Below are 11,276 nucleotides of genomic sequence, written 5' to 3' on the forward strand. Positions count from 1 at the left end.
CATGTGGAAGAACATGATGCAATTGAAAACTCTTTTTGTACATGTACACAAGTCTTTCAAGTCAGAATTGGGACATGTAAGAACCTCAAGTATTTTTGGAATCAATTAAATTGTAGTTGATTTAGGTTTCTATTTAATAAAGAATATGTTGATGTTATATGGATCCCCAGTACTACTAAGCTATGTTTAGAAGGAAAGTATAAATCCATAAGCCAAACAAATTACCATCCCAACAGAAGATAATAAATTACTCTATAATGCAAGCTTAATTATGCAGTAAAATCTAAAACTATTTGGGGGTATTAGTAATGTATATGAGTTCTTGAGTAATTTGTAAACATTATATTAAACAGTCTTAGATTTAATATCTTGCATTTTTGTTCAGGAACAAGAACATGTCCAGCTTCAAATCTTCAGAAGGAATAAGCACATTTAACTTCCTCTCAAAAGAGCTTTCTAAAAGCTAGATTTTTAATGTCAAAGAGATCTTCTGCTTCCATTACTTGTGATAGCATATTCTTTTAAACTATTTTAAATAATTCATTTTTCACCTTTTTAACTTTCAAATATTTATAAAAATCTTACAATCTATCCTATATTTAGTAATTGTCTAAATATATGCTTACAATACTTAACTATTAATACTTATAACACTATATACTTATAATACTTCAAATTAATTTAAATTAATCCTTCCCTTCTCTTATTGCAATTGTTACTTCCTGGCAGATTTACAATATTTTTTCCACATTATCAATTTTGAGGTACCAAAGGTTTAATGCAATATTCTAAGCTTAAAAAACAGGGGTGTAGGGAGGACAAATTTGGTGACGGGAATTCTCCTGATTCAATGTTAATATGTACCTAAAATACTACTGTGAAAGATATGTAAGCCAATATGGTCAAAATAAAAATTATATATAATAAAAAAGTTTTTTTGAGTTTTTGGCTTTTGGGTCACACCCAGTAGTATTCCAGGTTGCTCCTGGCTCTACACTAGAAATTACTGCTGGTAGGCTCCAGGGACCACATGGGATGCCAATGACCAAACCAAATCAGCTGTATGTGAGGCAAATTCCTTATCCACTGCATTACTGCTCCAGTCCCTTAAATTTTTCATAGTATTTTTTTAATTTAATTTTCATATTACTCACATTTACACACAATTGCCCTTAAGGGCCTTTGTCCAAGCACAAATATAGAGCATACCTGAAAGATAATAGTGTCTTCCAGTTTTAGTTTTAAAAAGATGTCTGATTCCATGATCACTAGTTTTCTGTTATAATAAGACTTGTATAATCCTTCTTTATCAGTGCAATTAATGCAAGTTGTTAGCTGAATTTAGTTTTCTCAGTTTTTTTCTTTTTTTTATTCTTTTTTAGTTTTCTTAGTTTGTATCTATCAGAGAAACTAATGCTTATGCCAGAACCAACCTCTGATCACAGAGAAAGCACCTATCTGCATTATTCAGGGCCTTCTCTTTCAACACTCAGTCCTCCTGCTCTCCTCTCCCTGAGGTCCAGAGCACTCAGTCATTTTGAGTTCTGGATATATACTTCATTTTGCAAAACATGCATGTTTTTTCCATATATACATAATTACACTTGCTCTTTTCTCCTACTAAAGTATAATGCTTATTTGATTGTTAAAAAAAAAAGTAGTCGAGTAAGAGGGCTGTCAAAGTTTTTTCAACTTAGCTCTTTTTTTTTTTTTTTTTTTGACACTTTCCTCCCAAACATTTTAATTTTCTGGAACTAGGAAAAGCTAAAAAAGGGTGTCCTACGGCATATTGTTTGGATAGTTGTTTCCAACACATTCGATTCACTGTGACTGGGCCAAAGAGGAACTGCAAGAAGACTTGACTGGGGCCCGGAGAGATAGCATAGCGGTGTTTGCCTTGTAAGCAGCCGATCCAGGACCAAAGGTGGTTGGTTCGAGTCCCGGTGTCCCATATGGTCCCCCGTGCCTGCCAGGAGCTATTTCTGAGCAGACAGCCAGAAGTAACCCCCTGAGCACCGCCGGGTGTGGCCCCAAAACAAAACAAAAAAAAAAAACAAAAAAAACAAAAAAAGAAGACGACTGATCAGGACTTCAGCGTCCAGCTTGGACAATACCTATCAATGGAAATACCTATTAATGGAAAGAAGAGTTGGCCTTGATCGCTAGCCTTTTGTGGTCTTCATTACCATACTCAGACACAGCCCCATAAATGTTTCTCTTCCATTTTGTGTACATGACAGGAATGTTCATTGTATGGTCTTCAGTTGTGAATACTCACCATTCTCCCTCATGAATAAGTGTGAGTTTCCTGAGACACTACAAGAATTTGTATAAGCTCTTACCTCGCTCTATCCCTGCTCAGAATAAAACCAGGTGTCCTACTCTTTAAAGCTATCCTTCAGGCTGATGAACATCCTCTCCCAACTTAAGTTCTTTTTCATTTCAATAAGGCCCCTCTTTTCTTTTCTTTTTTTTTTAATATATAATCTTCACAAATTTGCGTGTCATCTTTGTGCAGGGGCCATGCTAATCTTCTCTGTATCGTTCCAATTTTAATATATGTGCTGCCGAAGCGAGTACAAGGCCCCTCTTCTCTATATAGTTTGCTTTATCTAGAACCACAGGAGAATGGTTTTGTTTGTTTGCTGCTGAACTACTACATTGTCTCTACAACACAATTTAGAAAACTATATCCTTGCTTTTACATCTAAAGTTATAGGATTGATAGATTTGTTACTCCACATTGAAAAAAAGTTATCTTTCTATGTAGTTTCTGAGGGGTTTTTTTTTTGGGGGGGGGTAAAAGTTATATTTTATTTCCCTAACCCTTAGGGAAGTATCTGGCATGTACTAGTCATGCAATAAACATTCACTGATTTCATGAAGTATGAATTAATGAACAAGACATAATTACTTCCCCAATGCTATTAGTCTATACAAAGGTGGATACAGTATTTTTGGAGAAAGAGAAATATAATCAGTTCACTTTTATTCAGACAGTAAAGCTGCAATACTCTTTTTTTTTTTCATTATCTTTCCTTTTTATTTTTTCTGGTTCTAAACATGTTGGCCTTTTGAGGGCTGGACTTATAGTACAGTAGATAGGGTATTTGCCTTGCACATAACAAACCAAGATTCAATCCTAGCAATCCCATATAGTCTCCCAAGGCCCACTAGGAGTAATCCCTGAGTATACAGTCAGAAACATGACCAGGTCAGTGGTGTTTCCTCCTTGAAGATGCCTTTAGTTTCAAAGTAATGGAGTATTTTGCCTATATTTTCTTCTATATACCTTATCTTTTTGGATATGATATTAAGGTATTTAATCTATTTGGATTTGATCTTTGTACCTGGTATTAGATAAAGGTCTGAGTTTGCTTTTTTTGCATGTGGCTGACCAATTGTCCAATACCACTTGTTGAAAAGACTTTTCTTGCTCTGTTTTGCTTTTCTTGCCCCTTTATCAAAGATTAATTTATAGTATGTTTGGGAATCATTCTCTGAATACTCAAGTCTATTCCATTGATCTGTGGGTTTGTCTTTATTCCATTACCATGTTGTTTTAAAGACTATTGTTTCGTAGTACAATTTAAAGTTGGGGAAAGTGATGCCTCCCATCTTCTTTTTCCTAAGAGTTGTTTTAGCTATTTGTAGGAGTTTATTGTTCCAAGTGAATTTCAGGGATGATTCACTTCTTTGAAGAAAGAGGAAGCAGAGATAAACAAAGAAGACTACATTAAACTGAGAAGCTTCTGAACCTCAAAGGAAACAGAAACTAGGGTAAAAAAGCTACCCACAAAATGGGAAAAACTATTCATCCAATACCCATCAGACAATGGGCTAATATCTAACATATACAAGGTACTGACTGAACTTAATAAGAAAAAAATCTAACCCAATCAAAAAATGGGAAGATCAGGACGAAGAGATAGCATGAGGTAAGGCTGTAGTTCGAATACTGACATCCCATATGGTCCCCTGTGCCTGCCAGGGGCGATTTCTGAGCATAGAGCCAGGAGTAACCCCTGAGCGCTGCCGGGTGTGACCCCCCCTTTAGACTAAATGGCTAAAGGGCATATGAAAAATTGCTCTGTATCACTAATAATCAGGGTGATGCAAATCAAAACAACAATTAGGAATATATATATAGTCTAATGCTACAGAGACTGGCACATATCACAAACAACCAGTGCTGGTGGGGATGTGGGGAAAAAGGAACTCTCGTTCACTACTGATGGGAATGCTGTCTAGACTTTATGGAAAACAATATGAAGATTTCTCAAAAACTGAAAATTGAGCTCCCATTTGATCCAGCAATACCATTACTAGGGATAAATCCTAGGAACACAAAACACAATACAAAAATGCCCTCTGCATTTCTATGTTCATTGCAGTGTTATTTACAATAGCCAGAATCTGGAATCAACCCAGGTACCCAACAATAGATGAGTGGCTAAAGAAACTATGATGTATTTACAAAATGGAATACTATGCAGCTCTTAGGAAAAATTAAGTCATGAAATTTGCCTATACATAGATAGATATGGAGACTATTATGCTGAGTGAAATGAGTGACAGGGAGAGAGATAGACACAGAATAGTCTCACTCACCTGTGGTATATAAAGAAAATAATGTATGGTAATAATATCTAGAGACTATAGAGATGAGGAGATGAGGGCCAGTAGAACTAGCCCATGATATGAACCTTACTATTAAGAGCAGTGAGTGCAGTTAGAGAAATAACTACACTAACAACTACCATGACATAGTGAGAGAGAAATAGGATGCTTCTTCTTAAGACAGGCAGGGGGTGAGGGAGGAAGAAAATGGGGAATATGGTAGAGGGAAAGTTGCACTGGTGAAAGGAGCTGTACATTATATGACTGACACCCAACTACAAACATGTTTGTAGCCACAATGCTTAAGTAAAATATTATATTTTTTAAAAAGAAGCATGACCAGGTGTGGCAAAAAAAATAGACTACTTGACAGTGCCAAATTTCAAGCATTAGTAAGTATTGATGAAATTTGAATAGGCTTTATAAATTGGAAAAGAATAGTGCATTGACCATTAATTTTCTCATTTTGTATTGTGATTATGTAGATAAGTTTTGTGTTTTTAAGAAATACATACTGTAGAACCAGAAAGATAGTATAGTAGATATTTGCCTTGCATGAGGCCAACCAGAGTTGGATCACTAGCAACCCATATGGTCCTCTGAGAACTGTTAGGAGTAATTCCTGGGTTCAAAGTCAGTCCTGTGTATTGCAGGATTTACTAATTTGTGGCCCCAAAACAAATAAACAAACATGAACACTTGAAATATAGTAAGTGGAGGATGTAATACTCTGAAACTTCATACATCACTAAACTCACATGATGGGGCTCTGAAAGAACTGGGACTATCCTGTGAATTATCTCTTCACAACCTGTCCACATAATTAATAAACTATGAACTCTGGTAGCCAGAAAAGGTAACCACAATTCCACATTTGCCTCACTGGGATTCATTTACATGCTAGAAGAACACATATGAATAGGTCTTTTACTCGCTTATTGATTTCCATATGCTGTGCCTTAGTTTCAAATATTATTTCATCTCTTTGATTCAAGATTCTAGTGTTCAAACCACTTTCCATTCATTCTCTCCCCCACTGCCTCTACCTTTTTTCTCAATACATCCTAATTCCTATTATCTCAACTCTCACCACTCCATACACTTTGAAGGCAGAATAAGTAGCTGATCTAAATGGAATAGATTTTTATGATTAAAAAAAAAAAAAAGTATGCTTCCTCTATTTTGGAGCTACTCACCAGCTAAATAGTCTTTTCTCTCTGAAAAGATTGACCCTGAACTGACAACAAAACCCTAGGTGGGATATTTAAATCTTAAGTGAGTGGTCAGTTAAGTGCCTGTAGAGGTAAAAGGACAGATAGCATATTTGGTATGCTAATGGAACCTATTTACTTCAAGGAAAGTGACAAAAACATCAATCAAATCAGAAGAGGCTATTAAGAATTGTTAACTCCCTTTCAGATGAGCAATGATTTCCACTGGGATTTAAATAAATATTCATGAAAAGGACCAATGACAGAAATTTTCACCAAAAATAAAATCATGCCATAGCTAGATTTCTACATATTTTACAACAAAACTTACTCACTTTCTAATGTTATATTTCTATTCAACTATTTGGGCACACTACCCCTTTTGAAATAGCAACAAAGATTGTCATGAAATCCAAAATATGTTTCTTTAAAATTAGGTGGTAAAAATAGTTACAATTCTTTTTATAAAAAGTATTCCTCATCTCAACTATGGAAACTACAATTGTGAATGCATTGGAATTATATAGATTTTTAAAACAAGAAGTAAAAACTATAAGAAAGGTCAATCATGTCATAATATGAGATGCATGTAAATAGAGTGAAGAACATTTACATCATTGATCAGGAAGGAGCTGTGCTGCTCTTCCATATTTCTTGTCACCAGATGACAACTGTGTGCGAGTTTCTACAAATACCCTTCATTGAGATCGCTTTGGTAAATTAGTTCAATTCCATTCAATTTCCTAAATATTGAGATAGTATATTTTAGAAATGGTTTAGACATGTTAGACACACAGGACTACAGTATCCTGACTCTAAGTAAAGATGTTTATTGCTGAGATAAAAAAGCAAATATAACCAGAATTTATTCTCATGGCTGAAACCAGCTCCAAAGAACTCAAGAGCTGAATTGCCAGCAGCTTTTCCAGGCAAGGACAGTTGCTCTCCTCTTGTCCTTTCCCCAAAGCCTAACCCTAACTTTCATTAGGTTTATGGGTAAGTGCCTCCAGAAACCAACCCATGAGAGGATTTATAGTTCTTTTTGCCTCTAGAACCACTGGGCTAAAACCTGCCCCTTCTAAAAACATTCCCTGTTCTTTCTCTGTAAAACTACTTCTTGTGATTATAGAGGTCAGATGCTTGCTTCTAGGATCTGGGTTCACCAACTCAAGCACAACAGAATAGAAATTATAGTCAATAAAGCTCCTTTCCCACTCATCAGTCATTAGTGTCTCTCCCTCAAAAGGATTTGTCCCCCACCAAGAGACAGTATAACTGGGCTTTTGCCATTTTTTAAAAGAAAAATGACAGTTTCTGAGATTATGGAAAAAGGAGAATCCTTAAATTTTTGATAGGTATGCAATTGGGTATAGTAGTCACTCAAGAAAAAAGCATGGAGTCTCCTTAAAATAAAAATTAGGTTTGCTCTATAAGCTTGTGGTCTCCCTTGAACATGTATCTAACTTATTTCCTTGCTTGCTAATTTTCACTCTGGAAAATCTCTGTTCTCTCTTGAACTCATTGGACTACTAGATCTCTTTCTCTCCTCTTACATCTTTCTATGCATTTTATTTAATAAAAACTATCTTGCTTAAATGCCAGGTTTTGCATAGTAAAAAAAAAAACAACCCTCCTTCACACACAAAAAGTTAGAACTCGAACCAAAAATCTAACAATCCTACTTTTCATTATAACTGGAGAGCTGGAGAGGGAATAAATCAGTATCTTAAAGACATATTTTTATATATGAAGCATTATTCACAAACAAGATTGACAAGATTGTCCATTGACAGATAAATGGAAAAAAAGAAGTGGCATGCATATTCAATGGAATACCATTCAGACTTTATAAAAGAAAAAGATAGGGAGATAATACAGGGGTTAAAATACATGCTTTGTTAGTGACCTACCCCAACTCATTTTCCAAAACACATGGTTCTCCAGTATCACTGATGTAACCCTAGAGTGACCCAGCTAATCTGCAACACTGCAGGGCCTAAGGTGCACCGCATCTCCAGGCTGTCATTTTAAATGCCAGCTCCAGTTGATTGAGAATCACTGGAGAACTTCCTAGAATCCCCCAAGTATCATTAGGGAGGTCCCCAGAAAATGAAGGATGAAGTCAGGAATAACTCAGATAACCCAGTGGAAGGCACTAGCCTTTCATGTGTATGACTGAGTTTGATCTGAGTTTGAGACAATTCCAGCAGAACTTCTATTTGAAATCTCACATGTCACAAAAAAGATTGTCTCATAGGAGTACCATGACCATGTGAGTCCACCAATCACTATAGCCAAACTGAGAGCAGACAAGATCCAGGAAATTAAGTCTATTTCATAGCTGCAAAATAAAATATTTGAGTTGACAAAAACCTACGTGGAGCAAGAGTATTAGAAATAAATTAGAAATACCAAAAGAGATGATTTTAAAGAAAAACTGGAAGAAATCTGGTGACTAGAATTTGACTCAACACTGTGTCTGCTCAACATTATTAGGGAAAAAAGCCTAGAAAGAAAAACTTACATAGAAGGAATAAAAGTTACCTTCTTCTGCAGATGAATATTTGGTGAAGTATGCGGAGAGATTTCAATCTTAAATTCAGAGGTTTACTCTTCAGAAGTAATTATTAACTAAAAATAACATTAAGTGATTATCCCATTTTGATTCTCTGCCATAAAGTTTTTGCCTCAAATAATTCTCCATGAAAATTAGTTTTTATAAGATTCATATTCTACTAATTGAGTCCCTTCTAACTGCCAGTCATCGTGGTAGACACTTCCACATACATTATCACATTTAATTCGCACAGCAACTGCGTGAAGTTGTTTATCTAGAAATTCTAATTAATTATATTGTAATGAAAATGCAACTGCCAAATATTAATCAAGTATTCATTGAATTAATTAGACATATATTGTTTGATTTCTAATCCTATACTGCTCCACTGCCCAGATTCCAATTTTCCTTTTAATAGACATTAATAGCACAAAGTAACAGAAAGAGTAGCTCAATGTCAAATAATGCACATGAATAAAATGCCTTAGTGCAAACAGAAATATTTTGGGAGATGGAAGACTCAAGTTATAATCTTAGCTCAAGCATAGACAAATCACTAAATTTTCTTGAGGCTTTGTTACTTCATCTGTGACATGAAATTAATAATTAACATTCAGTCTATTTTATGGATCTTTGTACAAGTCAAACAAGGTGTTGATTTTTTTTAAGCTCTCTACTAATCAAAAGGATGCAAACCAAACTTTAAAACAAGATAAAACGTTGGGTTCCTTTTCCATTTTTGGTTATTTTCAGGGCTGAGGAGGTAGCTCAACAGAAGAGCACTTACCTTGCATATAGGAGACCCTGGGTTTGATCCCTGACACTGAAAAAATAAATCACATTTCAAAGAATTTTTATTAGACTGCTTTGGAAACAATGAAAGCTTTTGAAAAAGAGTTCTTTTTAATTTCCCAATATCTTCTGGAATCGTTTTTCCCCATACTCAATCTCTTCCAAGCCATTTTAATTCCTGCCATTGGGTGCTAAAGAATTCACATTTATCTTGATGCTGACATGGTGATACAAAATGTTCCAGTCTCTCAGCCTGTGTAGACCTGATATTGAAAACCAGTTCTCTCTAAACCACACAGATTACTTCACACAGTAGTTTATGCACCACTTCTGCCTTATTTCTATCTAACATATCTGCAGAGTGAGAAGAATAAGTTTATCTGTCTATGATTTCTTTAGCATGTATTCACAGAAATATTCTTTAAAACCTCCGACCTTGATCTTGCTGGAGTGAGAACATTGTAGAAAATTTTATAACTGTAGGTCTGAAGTGGAAGTATTTTCATAGTATCTTATCTACCACTAAAGGTTTTCTTCCAGGACTGAAAGTATCTTCTTGCTTTATGAGACTCCTGATCTCTCAAACTGAGTAAGAGTTGCATACCTCTGAATGTTGCCATAGTCTGCCATAAATTCAGGGTTTACTGTCTTACTTAGCTAAAGTTGAACTTTTGGGAGGCTCACAAGTTGTGTTCAGCAGAATTAGAGCCTACTCCTGGATATATTAGGCTAATCAGGTGGACAGTTTTATGCTAAGGCCTGAGAATTCAGTGCTGCTCTAACCACCAGGGATCCTCCCCTTAGTGCAACTCAGAACTTGCTCAAGATTAAAATTTAGTCAACTGATGGGGCTGAAGTGATAGCGCAGCGGTAGGGTGTTTGCCTTGCATGTGGCTGACCCAGGATGGACCTGAGTTTGATCCCTGGCAACCTATATGTTCCCCAGAGCCAGGCACGATTCTGAGCGCAAAGCCAGAAGTAACCTCTGAGTGTCACCGGATGTGGCCCAAAGCCCCACCCCCCCCCCGCAAATTTAGTCAACTGATCAAAATAAAATCAAAATCAAAATTAACAGGCAGGCTTTCAGCATAACTGCTAAGTTAGGATAGCAAAATGAGAAAATGTCGAAGACCCTGGAAGCTGATGATATCGCTCAGAGTCATTTCTGATGTTGAGTTACTTACCTTCACCAGCTACTCCTAATAAAAAAAAAAAAAAAAAAAAAAAAACTCCTAACTGAACAAAGCGCTTTAAAACAAGAGCAGAGGAAAAGGGTTGAGTGATTTAACTCAAAAAAAAAAAAAAAAACTAAAAACAAAACCAGAAGTCAAAATGAGAGGTATCGAGGTTAGAAAATGTGAAGGATTAATATCAAGTAAAGGTGAAGAAAGTGTAATATCTCAGTAACATATAAAAGCAGCAAAATTTAGGGACAGTCTTAAGTATGAGAGAATATGAAGAATTTGACCCAGGGACCATGCTATGGAGGACAAAAATAATCATCTCAAAACTACTACTGATACATTGAAGGCAGTTTTCATGGTTTCTTTGAGCTTTGCTGGTGCGTGCGCGCACACACACACACACGCACACACACACGCGCACACACACACACACACACACACAGTCCTCTTTACTGAGGTCAACTTCCATTCATTCATGAGCTTTCTCTTTCATTTTATTTGAAAATCATGGCAACAAATTAAAGCTGTTTATGAAGAAAGGGGATTCATAAATATTCTATTTCTGAATTTAAATTATTTTTTATTTTTAATTTCCCTGGTATATTTTATCTTTGTAATAATAGTGAATTTAAAATTAGTATTTGACATTCTTCAACTTACCATTATATCATAAAATGTTCCTTGTTTATAATTACCATGCTAAATGCAGATATCTGCAGGGCATTCAACCTCCAGACTAGGATTTATTCTGAAAACTTAATTGAACAATTAAAAGTACTTTTTTGTTTTTTTTCAGACTGAATTCTAATAAAGAAATTATCCATGGGCTTTTGTGATATTGCCTGTGAAACATTCATTCCCTGTTCTGCAAAGTAAATAATCCTCTTGCCTCCAAGAACACCAACCTATTTC

At 35.6% G+C, this 11,276-nt stretch overlaps 1 non-coding gene across 1 annotated transcript; it reads right to left on the bottom strand.

The window, feature by feature from the left end:
* Positions 1–2,473: 2,473 nt before the first annotated feature.
* On the bottom strand, positions 2,474–2,580 carry LOC126017024 (U6 spliceosomal RNA). The gene has a single exon (XR_007498702.1). It is a non-coding gene; the product is annotated as a U6 spliceosomal RNA (small nuclear RNA).
* Between the last annotated feature and the right edge of the window lie 8,696 nt (positions 2,581–11,276).

This window comes from Suncus etruscus, chromosome 8 (genome assembly GCF_024139225.1).
Source record: "Suncus etruscus isolate mSunEtr1 chromosome 8, mSunEtr1.pri.cur, whole genome shotgun sequence".
Classification (NCBI taxonomy): Eukaryota; Metazoa; Chordata; class Mammalia; order Eulipotyphla; family Soricidae; genus Suncus; species Suncus etruscus.